Source organism: Callithrix jacchus, chromosome 3, assembly GCF_049354715.1.
Source record: "Callithrix jacchus isolate 240 chromosome 3, calJac240_pri, whole genome shotgun sequence".
NCBI lineage: Eukaryota > Metazoa > Chordata > Mammalia > Primates > Cebidae > Callithrix > Callithrix jacchus.
Window position 1 is genome coordinate 139,530,425 of NC_133504.1, and position 11,280 is coordinate 139,541,704.

Consider the following 11,280-nt stretch of genomic DNA (forward strand, 5'->3'; position numbering starts at 1 on the left):
GTGATTTGTTTGAGTTCTTTGTAGATTCTGGGTATTAGTCCTTTGTTGGAGGTATAGATCGTGAAGATTTTCTCTGTAGGTTGTCTGTTAACTCTGCTGATTTTTTTTTTTTTTTTTTTTTTTTTTTTTTTTTTTGCTGTTCAGAAGCTTTTTAGTTTAAGTCCCATCTATTTATCTTAACTTTTGTTGTATTTACTTTTAAGTTCTTGGTCATGAAGTCTTTGCCTAAGCCAATGTCTAGCAGGGTTTTTCTGATGTTATCTTCTAGAATCTTTGTGGTTTCAGGTCTTAGATAAGAGTTTGATCTATCTTGAGTTAATTTTTGTCTAAGACAAGAGATGAGGATCCAATTTCATTCTTCTACATGTGGCTTGCCAATTATCCAAGCACCATTTGTTGAATACGGTGTCCTTTCCCCTCCCCACTTTATGTTTTTGTTTTCTTTGCCAAAGATCAGTTGGCTGTAAGTATTTGGCTTTATTTCTGTGTTCTCTATTCTGTTCCATTGGTCCATGGTGCCTATTTTTATACCAATACCATGCAGTTTTAGTCACTATAGCCTTATAGGATAGTTTGAAGTTGGGTAATGTGATACCTCCAGATTTGTTCTTTTTGCTTAGTCTTGCTTTGACTATGTGGGCTCTTTTTGGGTTCCATATGAATTTTAGGACTGTTTTGTCTAGTTCTGTAAAGAATAATGATGATATTTTAATGGAAATTGCATTAAATTTGTAGATTGTTTTTGGCAGTATATTTTCACAATATTGATTCTACCCAGCCGTTGAGCATGGAATGTGTTTTCATTTGTTTGTGTCATCTCTGATTTCCTTCAGCAGTGTTTTACAGTTTTCCTTGTAGAGGTCTTTCACATCCTTGGTTAGGTATATTCCTAAGTTTTTGTTTCATTTGTTTTGTTTTGTTTGTTTTCAGCTACTGTGAAAGGGGTTGAGTTCTTGATTTGATTCTCAGCTTGGTTGCTGTTGGTATATAGCAGAGCTCCTGATTTGTGTGCACTAATTTTGTATCCTGAAACTTTGCTGAATTCATTTACAGTTCTAGGAACTTCTTGGATGCGTCTTTAGGGTTTTCTAGGTATACAGTCATATCATCAGCAAACAGTGACAGTTTGACTTCCTCTTAAGGAAGTTCTTGGATACCCTCTGTTCTGACCATTTCTATCATTGACCTGAAAAATTAATTCATGTGAACACATCAAGGTTGCTAGTAGATAATGTGTGGAGTCTCTGGGTGAAACCTTTATCATTTAAGATAGGTCTACAAAGGAAAATAAATTGTTCTACCAAAAAAAAGACATGCACTTGCATGTTTATCACAACACTCTTCACAATAGCAAAGACATAGAATCAATCAAAGTGCCCACTGACAGTGGACCGGATAAAGAAAATAGGGTTTATATGCACCATGGAATACTATGCAGCCATAAAAAGGAACAAAATCATGTACCTTGTAGCAACATGAATGTAGCTAGAGGCCATTATCCTAAGCAAATTAATGCAGGAACAGAAAACCAAGTACTGTATGTTCTTACTAAGTGGGAGCTAAACATCAAGTACTCATGCACATCAAGATGCAAAAATAGACACTGGGAACTACTAGAAGGGAGAGAAAGGGAGAGGGCAAGGATTAAAAAACTAACTATTGGGTACAATGCTTAGTCCCTGAGTGACAGAATCAATCATACGCCAAAGCCCAGCATCATACAATATTCCCATGTAACAAACCTGCATATGCACCTCCAGAATCTAAAATAAAAGTTGAAATTATTTGTAATAAATAAATAAAATGGGATTATTAGAGATGTTCCTTAACCCAGAGAATCACTCTGATGGTGTGAATTTTAAGTACCTGTACCATGCAAGCCTGTAAGAAATATTTATTAGGGAAAACATGAAAATTTAGATACGAGTTGAAGAAAGAATGCTGGACAGGATTCTTTCATAAGCTGGGAGACCCGCTGTGCCGTTTATAAGCTGGGAGACCTTGGCCAAGTCTCTCCACCACCATAAGCTTCAATGTGCTCTCATCTGAAGAAAGAAAAGGAGTATTTGATGACCGCTGAGTTCCCTTCCAATCCTGTGATTTCAAAGACACCAAACTCTTCTGGTCTCTTCAAGTCCTCTACTTCTATATTTTAGTTCGTTTTCACTGGAAAAAAATAGAATGTGTCACTTCTTAGAATATAGTTTTAGCCTCAAGATTTCTTACAAAGTATAACCCACTGTTGGGATTACCATTGTAAAGAGTCTGAGAGAGGAGACAGAGACAGAGCAGGGGTTGGGGGAAGAGGGAACACATATAATACCACCATGTCTGTGTATAGACAGGAAATGTGCAATACATCTCTCATGGTCATGTGGGCCATCTCACTCACTGTCATAATACAGGTAAATCAAGCTTGGTACAATCTACACTGTTGAAAAGCAGCATGTAAGCCCAATGTTGGTCATTTAAATTATAAAAATACTCTAGAGAAATTGCTATTAAAAAGAATCTTTTAATATCATTTGTGATGCAAATGAATGCCCCATATTTCATTTTCATGACAATCTGGGTTTGCATTAATTTATATTTTAAAATTATAGCCAATATTTACCAAGGGTCCATTCTGTGTCAGGCTCTGTGCCAAAAAGTTTGCATACATTATTGCATCTAATAACAGCCTCACAAAATTATTCCTGATTATCACTATTTTACCAAAGAAGAAAATGCAGCTCAGAGAAGTTGAGTGATTGACCCAAAGTCACACAGCTAGTAGGAAGAATGAGAAGACAAACCTACATTTATCTATTCTAAGAGCCTAAATTCTTAACCACTACTCTATACTACCCAAAAAAAAAAAAAAAACTGAAACAAAGTCTGCTCTGGGTACATTTGGATTCTAGGGGCTTACTTTGTCCTGTAGCTTCTATTATTATTTTTTTTTTTTTGATACTGAGTCTCATTCTGTTGCCAGGCTGGAGTACAGTGGCATGATCTCAGCTCACCGCAACCTCTGCCTTCCTAGTTCAAGCAATTCTCCTGCCTCAGCCTCCCAAGTGTCTAGGACTACAGGCACGTGCCACCACGCCCAGCTAATTTTTACTTTTTTGTATATTTAATAGAGATGCAGTTTTACCATGTTGGCCAGGATGGTCTGAATCTCCCGACCTTGTGATTTGCCCGCCTCAGCCTCCCAAAGTGCTAGGATTACAAGCGTGAGCCACTGCACCCGGCCGTACCTTCTATTTTCTTAGTCAGAGTCCCCACACCCATTTCTCAGCTACTGAACCTTGTTTACAGGCCTGATAAGTGGCAAGGGGTTTTCAGGTATAGATTCTGCTCCCAGAAGCCCAGGAATGTGAGCCAAAATAGGCCGTGGAAGGCTCAAAAGAGGGTGGCCAGGCCAAGAGAAGGCTCATAGCCATGTTATCCGGGGACAGTGGAAGAAGTGGACAGGCTTGGACTGAAAAGAAGAAGCCTCCAGGGAAACATGTGCTAACAGAGTCTTTTCACAGCTCAGCTGTCTCATTTGAAGAAGTCGCTTCAGCCAGAAGCAGCAGACTAAGTACATTCAGCAATGCAGATCGATTTTTAAAATACAGGAAGAAACAGAAGGTGATCTGTAGCACAAAGTCATATATTTAAGTTTTAAAACTCTATGACAAAAAAAGTACATGTTTTCAAAGACCTAGAAATAGAAATTCCATTTGACTCAGCAATCCCATTACTGGGTATATATCCAAAGGATTATAAATCATTCTGTTATAAGGACACATGCACATCTATGTTCATTGCAGCACTGTTTACAACAGCAAAGACCTGGAACCAACCCAAATGCTCATTGATGATAGACTGGACCGGGAAAATATGGCACATATACACCATGGAATACTATGCAGCCATAAAAAATGATGAGTTCATGTCCTTTGTAGGGACTTGGATGAACCTGGAAACCAATCATTCTCAGCAAACTGACACAAGAACAGAAAATCAAACACCACATGTTCTCACTCATAGGCAGATGTTGAACAATGAGAACACATGGACACAGAGAGGGGAGCAACACACACTGGGGTCTGTCGGGGGGACAGTGGGGAATGGGGAGTTGTGGAGGGATAACATGGGGAGAAATGCCAGATATAGGTGATGGGGAGGAAGGCAGCAAACCACATTGCCAAGTATGTATCTATGCAACAATCTTGCATGTTCTTCGCATGTACTCCAAAACCTAAAAGGCAATAAAATATATATATATATATATATATATATATTTTTTTTTTTTTTTTTAAAAGCACATGTTTTACAAGAGTTCCATACAAATAGAAAAATATACATCATGCACTTTAGGATGGTTGCCTATGCCGAAGAAGTAAGAGAGCTGGGAAGAGTCAAAAGGAAGAAATAAGTGGCATTTGCCTGATTTTATGTCATGCATGAGGACCACGTGTGTTAAGCCCCAGGAGATAACGCCAGGATCAGCAGGTGAAACTCAAAGAGCAGTATTCAAAATAATCCCAAGCCCGCACACTTTACACTCCACGACGCCATTGTCTCTGGCCCGAACTTTCGCAGCAGCCTCTGACTCCTCTCCCTGAGTTCACTCTTTTTCCCATACAATCTATTTGCAGAGCAAATTTTCTATAACTTAAGTCAAATCATACTAGGACCCTCCAGTGTCTCTTATCTTGTTTAGAGTAAAATCCAGTATCCTTACAAAGGTTCCCAGGGCCCCACAGTTCTGGCTTCCACTATCTGGCTCCTATTCCTTTTCTAATCTCATATCTCACCATCCTCCCCTTTGCTTTGCCATTCCAACCACACTGGCCTCTTCACTGCTCCATGAACCTGCCTCAGGGCCTTTGCACTCACTGTTTCTGCTGCTAGAATGCTCTTTCCCTCGATACTTACATGGCTCATTCAGGACTCCACTTGAAAGCCAGTTGTCCGTGAAGCATTTCCTGACCATACTAGTTAAGATTGCAAGAGTCCGCCCCAGCATTCTCTTTCTGTCTTACTTATCCCTGTCATGATCTTCATTTTACTTGCCTTTATTCTGTCTCTTGCTATGAGGTTGCTGTCTATTTTGTTCACTGTTATATCCTCAGAACTTAAACAATACCTGGAACATAGTATCCACTCAATAATAGCATTTGAATTGATTTTTGTTCAACGTAAAAAATTTCCTACAGAGTTGTCCATAAGTGAAATGAGATATCTCATAAGGTAGTGAGCTCCCCATCTCTGGATGTATTCAAGACTGTGAATGCATTCAAGATGTATTTAAGGCTGTGATCTTTTGGTAAAGATACCGAAGAGAGGATTCAAGCACTAGGTATTTGATTGGACTAGATATTAACCCAAGTTTCTGCCAACCTTGAAATGTCATAGTTCTGTGAATCACCACAAAGAGGTTAAGACTCTTTAAACTGGACCCAGGGAGGTCAGCAAATGCTTAAGAAACCAGGGTCATATTTTCTCTAATCTTCTCTGACTAGTGAATTGAGCACCAGTAGCTTTTGGTTTGGGGGGACAGGGATTATGTTGTTTTCATCTCTAATGTGAGACTTTTAAGCCCCATGAATCTATTTGGAAACATTTTTTCTTGAATACAAAAAAGCAGCATACATCTAATTGCAAATGAGAACTATCAGAACAAGCTCATGTTATCAAATAACTGTCTGATCTGAAAAAAAGTCATCATCTCACGTAATTTAAATTCTTGCCCTTTGCTCCCTTGTGTATATTTTTGCATTAAAAAATCTGCTTAAAATCAGTTCAATTCTTCCCTTTTGGATGGATTATAAAACAAAAACATGACAGGATTACAAAGAGGATGAGAATGACTGATAGTTGTGATTTCTTCTACAGAGTTTCTTGATTTTGACGTGTGCTAAGAAAGTTCTCTTCCTTTGGAAACGCCAGGAGAATGTATGGTCTAGGGTCTGTACAAATTAGTGATGTCACCATCTGCCAGAGAAGAAAACACTTTGATGTTGGGGGGAAACCCCATAAGAGCCGAGGCAAGGGTCTGAGCCCTCAGTCTGTTCTCATATAAATATTGAATTATAAAAGAATTAGAGATAAAGCTATATAGTTATTCCTATATATAAAATCATAAATAATCATATAGTTATTCACACGTAATTATAAATATATACATATATGCAATCATATAATCTTTAATTTTACTAATAAGTCTGAGGTCATGAAGTATGGAACTGAAGTGGCATTGGAAAAGAGGTAACCCTAAGGCAAGATGCTCTAAGTCCTCTGTCACGCCCACATAAGGGCTGCCGGAGTGCGCCTCAGCTGTGAAAGTGCCCGCTGTTTAGCCAGCTAGGGAAGGAGACGTCCAAGGTGGCCAAGATGTCTCCTTCCTCAGTGGAGTCAGGAGAAAACTCTGCTCTTCCAAGCTCTTGTGATCTGTCAGGGACGCCCTCGGACATCCAGGGTCTTAATTGTCTCTACATGATGCTGTGCTTCAGCGGTCACGTTCCACGTCGACTTTCATGTTCCACTTCTGCACCTGGTTCCTCTCTTTCTTCTAAGAGAAGAATTAGTAATTGTAACATAAATCTTAGTGACCTTGCTATTTCTTGACAAGTATGAAAAAAAGTGCTGACACATTAGGTTTTCCCCGCGCCTCGGCTCCTTGAAAATCCTGAGCCCCTGTCTCCAAGACGCATGATTTACCTGACACTACCACTGACCACTATTACCTCAGCCTGCCTACCCTGCCCCCTGCTTTGTACTCAATAAAAGTCAGAGTGTCCAGGCACCCGGGGCCACTGCCGGCCTCTGCGCTTTGATTGGAGCCCTGGGCCCTAACTCTCTTTTCTCTATCTCTGTGTCTTGTGTCTTTATTTTCACAGTTTCTCATCTTCACACCTGTAGAGAGGGACTCACAGGACCCTGTAGGGCTGGACTTTACACTTTGATTTTATACGCATTGTTTTACAGTGATAAGAAAATTGCAGGACCCAAGAGACAGAGACCCATGCTTTACATCCTATAAAATGTGGGCTTAAGTATGATTCAGATATTTTCGCCCTCCCTTTGTCTCCGCTGGAAAGTGGGATTCTTTAATTGTGTGAACAATTCAGGGCTCCTATGGGTGACTGGATGAAGGGCAAGAGGAGTGGTCCTGTGTTCCCTGAAGCCAGAATTCTGAAGGCAACCTACATCCTACTGACAGCAGAGGAGGTGTTCCCTCCCTGTTTACAACTTTCCTCGGCATAGAGACAGGGGACCCATGGGAACATCCAATTACGTTTTTATTTCCCTTTAATGGCAGTGAAGGGCAGGTTTCTCCTACTACTTTTACAGTCCTTTCTAAACAAAGAAGGGGCTCTGAGTTTAAGATTTCTTCAGGCATTACATTTTCCTCCTGCTGCCAATTTGCAGTTTATTTCTGAAGAGAAGCCCACAGGTGTACCATAACTGAGACAAACAAGTGCCAATAATTGCCATTTGTTTAGCCCATCCCCTGCCAATGTAGGCATACATCAGGGGAATTTTTTCACTGATTTTTCCAATGTTGGGCTGCATAGCAGCCTATAGAATCACTGTTCCTCTTCCTGACATTTCCTCGTTTGTGCTCCCCACACCCATTCTGTCCCCATGGAGCAGTTCTTTATTCCACAGAACATGTGCTTTATTATAGAGATTGAGCACACTAAAAGAAAAACCTTCAACAGCCGCTCAACAGGGGGTCCTGGGCACCTCTCTGTGCCTAGCACTGCAGTCAGTGCCAAGGTAAAGATGGGGGTTGACGGTGGGCTGGGGAAGGCAGGCACTGTAAAGGGAGACACGTTTGTATACACATGGAGCTCGCAGTCTATTGGGCAGATGAGATTATTTTTATAAAAGAAAATAATTAGAGAATAACATAATATAAAAAATGCATAAAATGGAAAAGCACAGTCTGTGGTGTTTCATGCCATAAAAACAATGAGTATGGGCCAGGCGCGGTGGCTCATGCTTGTAATCCCAGCACTTGGGAGGCCAATGCAGACAGATCACCTGAGGTCAGGAGTTTGAGACCAGCCTGACCAACATGATGAAACCCCGTCTCTATCAAAAATACAAAAGTAGTAGGGCGTGGTGGTGGGTGCCTGTAATCCCAGCTACTTGGAAGGCTGTGGCAGGAGAATCACTTAAACCCCAGAGACAGAGGTTGCAGTGAGCCAAGATCGCGACCTAGCACCCCAGCCTGGGCAACAAGAGTCAAACTCCATCTTGAAAAAAAAAACAGTGAGTATGTTTGGCACTAAAGAAGACAAGATATGTGTGGTTTAACCTGGACTGGGCCTTGCATGACAGACAAAAGAAACAGAAAAGCTCACAAGATCAGACTCTAGATAAGCTCGGCAGAAGTCAGCTGGTCCACTCGCTCTGCCTTTCCTGTCGGCCTCCTTTCTGTGCTGTAACCACAGCTGCAGAAGGCCCACAAATAACTTCCCGGGGATTAAACATGCCAGATGTTTTTGTCCCACTGGATCGTTCAACACTTAGAACCCAATTCTCAGAAAACACAAAATTAAAATGCTGCAACTAAGCCAACAAATTCTCCCTTTGCTGCGGAGAGCTGGGTGGACTTCTACACATACATTTGTGAGAACATTTTCTGCAAAGGAAGAGTTTTAAGCAGGAAACAATTAGCAAGAAACTGTGGAAGCAAGTACAAGAGCAGAGCAAAAAGGCCCAGTGGCAGAAAAGTACAGAAGGAAGTGTGCTCAAATCCCAAGCAGAAGGAATCAAGACTCCAAGCACAATGCAGCCCCGTCCTGGGGATGGGTCTGACAGTCTCTTCCTGTTAAAGGTTTTATATCCAGGAAGTGCCATCTTCAGACCCCATGGGACAGGCCCTGGCTACATGACCAAGGGTACTTTTTTAACCTCATATGGAAAGCAGAACAATCCTACCTACCTTGAAGAGTCTGAATTTTGGATATAAGGTCTTCGTACAGAGCCTGAAACAGAAATTAATCAAGTGGAGTTTATTATTACCATTGTTAATCTTAATAATTTTAATATCGCCCTTCTTCTCTAGCAAAGCTTCTTACTTCTTTTACTTCTTTCTTTCCTACTTTTTTTTTTCTATACTCCAATAACTAGAAAGTTACATACTCAGATCCCCATAGGGTTTTCTTCTCCTGTTAGTGCTTTGGGTCATCCTGGTTTAATCAGTTCTTTTAAAGAATCACCAGCCATTCTTCTGGCTGACATTTTAATCAGGTTTTCCCAAGAATCCCAAAGGAGGGGGAAAATGGAATAGCAATGAAAAAAAATCCACTTTTCTCTACATGCCAGTAAATTATAACTCTGCAGTCGCTTCAGAAAAAGAAAAAAAGACACATGGTGGAACATTTTTCTGGCTGAAAAAAATTGACAAAGCCATGGAACCAAATTCTTTGCAGTATTGATGTGGTGGAGGCCAGGAACGGGGAACAAGTGCAATTCTGCAGAATCGTGTCCTCACAATTACTCTAACTCGATACCAAAAGTGTTCGCCGGACACCTCTGGGGAGGAGGAAAATGTCTGCTTCTCTCCACGAAACCTTATAAAGACAGAAAAGAGGAATGCCTTTAAGTATCCAAAATAGAAGAAAATATTCAATGACACAAAATACTCTGCTGCTCACAGTGTTTCTCCTTGAGGAAATCTTTCCAGCCCTGTGGTCAGGTTTCCCCTTCAAATCATCCTGAAGATCGCTCTAAAATGTCTGTTCTAGGGATGTGAGTCGGTATGACTGGAGGAAGCAGCAGAACAGGAGCCAGGCAGCCCGGCTGGTGTCTTAGCTCACCACTTCTCTACTCTGTCCTTTGACAAGTTACTCAGCCTCTCCGAATCCACAGTCACCTTGTCAGCAAATCAGAGATACCAACATTACCTTCTAGTTCAGGCTGTGTGGGGGTTAAGCAGAGTAATGCATGCAAAGAGCTCAGCACACTGCCTGGCTCCTGGCATGGAAAGCACACATTCATCAGAGCTTGGTGGTGAGGTGCAGGGGCAGATGTAAGAGGAGGTAGCAATTAGGAAGCAAGACTGAACATGACGTCCTGACAGTGCCTGCAGCTCCCATCCTCCCTCTACCCCTCCCTATACCATGTTTATTGCACCCCAGATTGGAGCTATTAACCAACTAGTAACAATTACCACTTATATGAGCTTTCTAGAGCCACCATAACAAAGTACCATAGACTGGGTAGCTTCAACAACAGCATGTATTATCTCAGGGTTCAGGAGCCTAGAGATCAAGGTGTGGAAGGGTGGGTTCCTTTGAGAGCTATGAGGGAGAATCTGTCCCATGCCTCCCTCCTAGCTGCTGGGGTCTGCTGGCAGCCATCAGTGCCCTGGGCTTGTAGATGCACCACACTGATGTCTGCCTTCATCTTCACATTCTGTTTTCTGAACGTGAGTGAACCTATGTCCAAATTTCCTTTTTTCCTAGGGACAACAGTCATATTGGATCCAGGCCTGCCAAAGTGACCTCATCTTAACTAACTACATCTGCAACAACCTGCTTTCTAATAAGGTCACATTCCAAGGTACTAGGGTTAGGTCTTCAACACATAAATTTGCAGGGGAAAGAGAGGCATGACTTAATTCATAATGCCACTTATTAGCCCTGTGACCCTGGGCAAGTCACTTCGCCTCTGTGCCTCAGATTCCTGAGAGCTAGTGCAAAGACGGCTGCAAAGCGTGTTACACTCCCTACATCATCTTGGGTCTTGTCAGAGTGGTGCTGGCGGCCTGAACTTCCATGGCCTGAAGGCTTTCTCTGGGCAGCCAAAGTCCTGCCCATGCCACGCCAGGCTGAGAGTTCTGGAGGACTAATACTCACAGGGGTTATTTTCCCTTATAACATCTCAGTTTCCTCAAACTGACTTCAAGTTCCTACCTGCGTAACTGCTCACTGGAGAGGCAGCAAAGTGTAGTGTTTAGGATCATGAGCTGTCAATGAAACCCACCTGGATTCCCATGATGGTCCTGCCACGTTCTAGCAGTGTGATCTTGGGCATGTTGCTTGATCTGACTAAGCCTCAGCTTCTGCCTCTGGAAAATGAGCATAATGATAGCTTTTCTCTGAGAACTGGATAAGATAAAGCAGGTATAGCCAATACTATTAACAAGAGCTCATTAAAAGTTATTTATGATTCTTATTCATTTATTTATCTTTTTTTATTCTGTAAAGATGGGCCTGGGCATGCCTATGACATCTTTCTCTTCCCCGTGGTCTTCTTGTTACCTCTACTTCCCTCTAACATGCCTGCCAT

The 11,280-nt window shown here is 41.6% G+C and overlaps 1 long non-coding RNA gene across 1 annotated transcript; it reads right to left on the bottom strand.

Annotated features, from left to right (window-relative positions):
* Positions 1 to 6,171: 6,171 nt before the first annotated feature.
* Positions 6,172 to 11,061, bottom strand: LOC118152092 (uncharacterized). The gene is made up of 3 exons (XR_004740441.3): positions 10,975 to 11,061; positions 8,930 to 9,560; positions 6,172 to 6,544 (listed from the first exon to the last, which is right to left on the bottom strand). It is a non-coding gene; the product is annotated as an uncharacterized LOC118152092 (long non-coding RNA).
* Between the last annotated feature and the right edge of the window lie 219 nt (positions 11,062 to 11,280).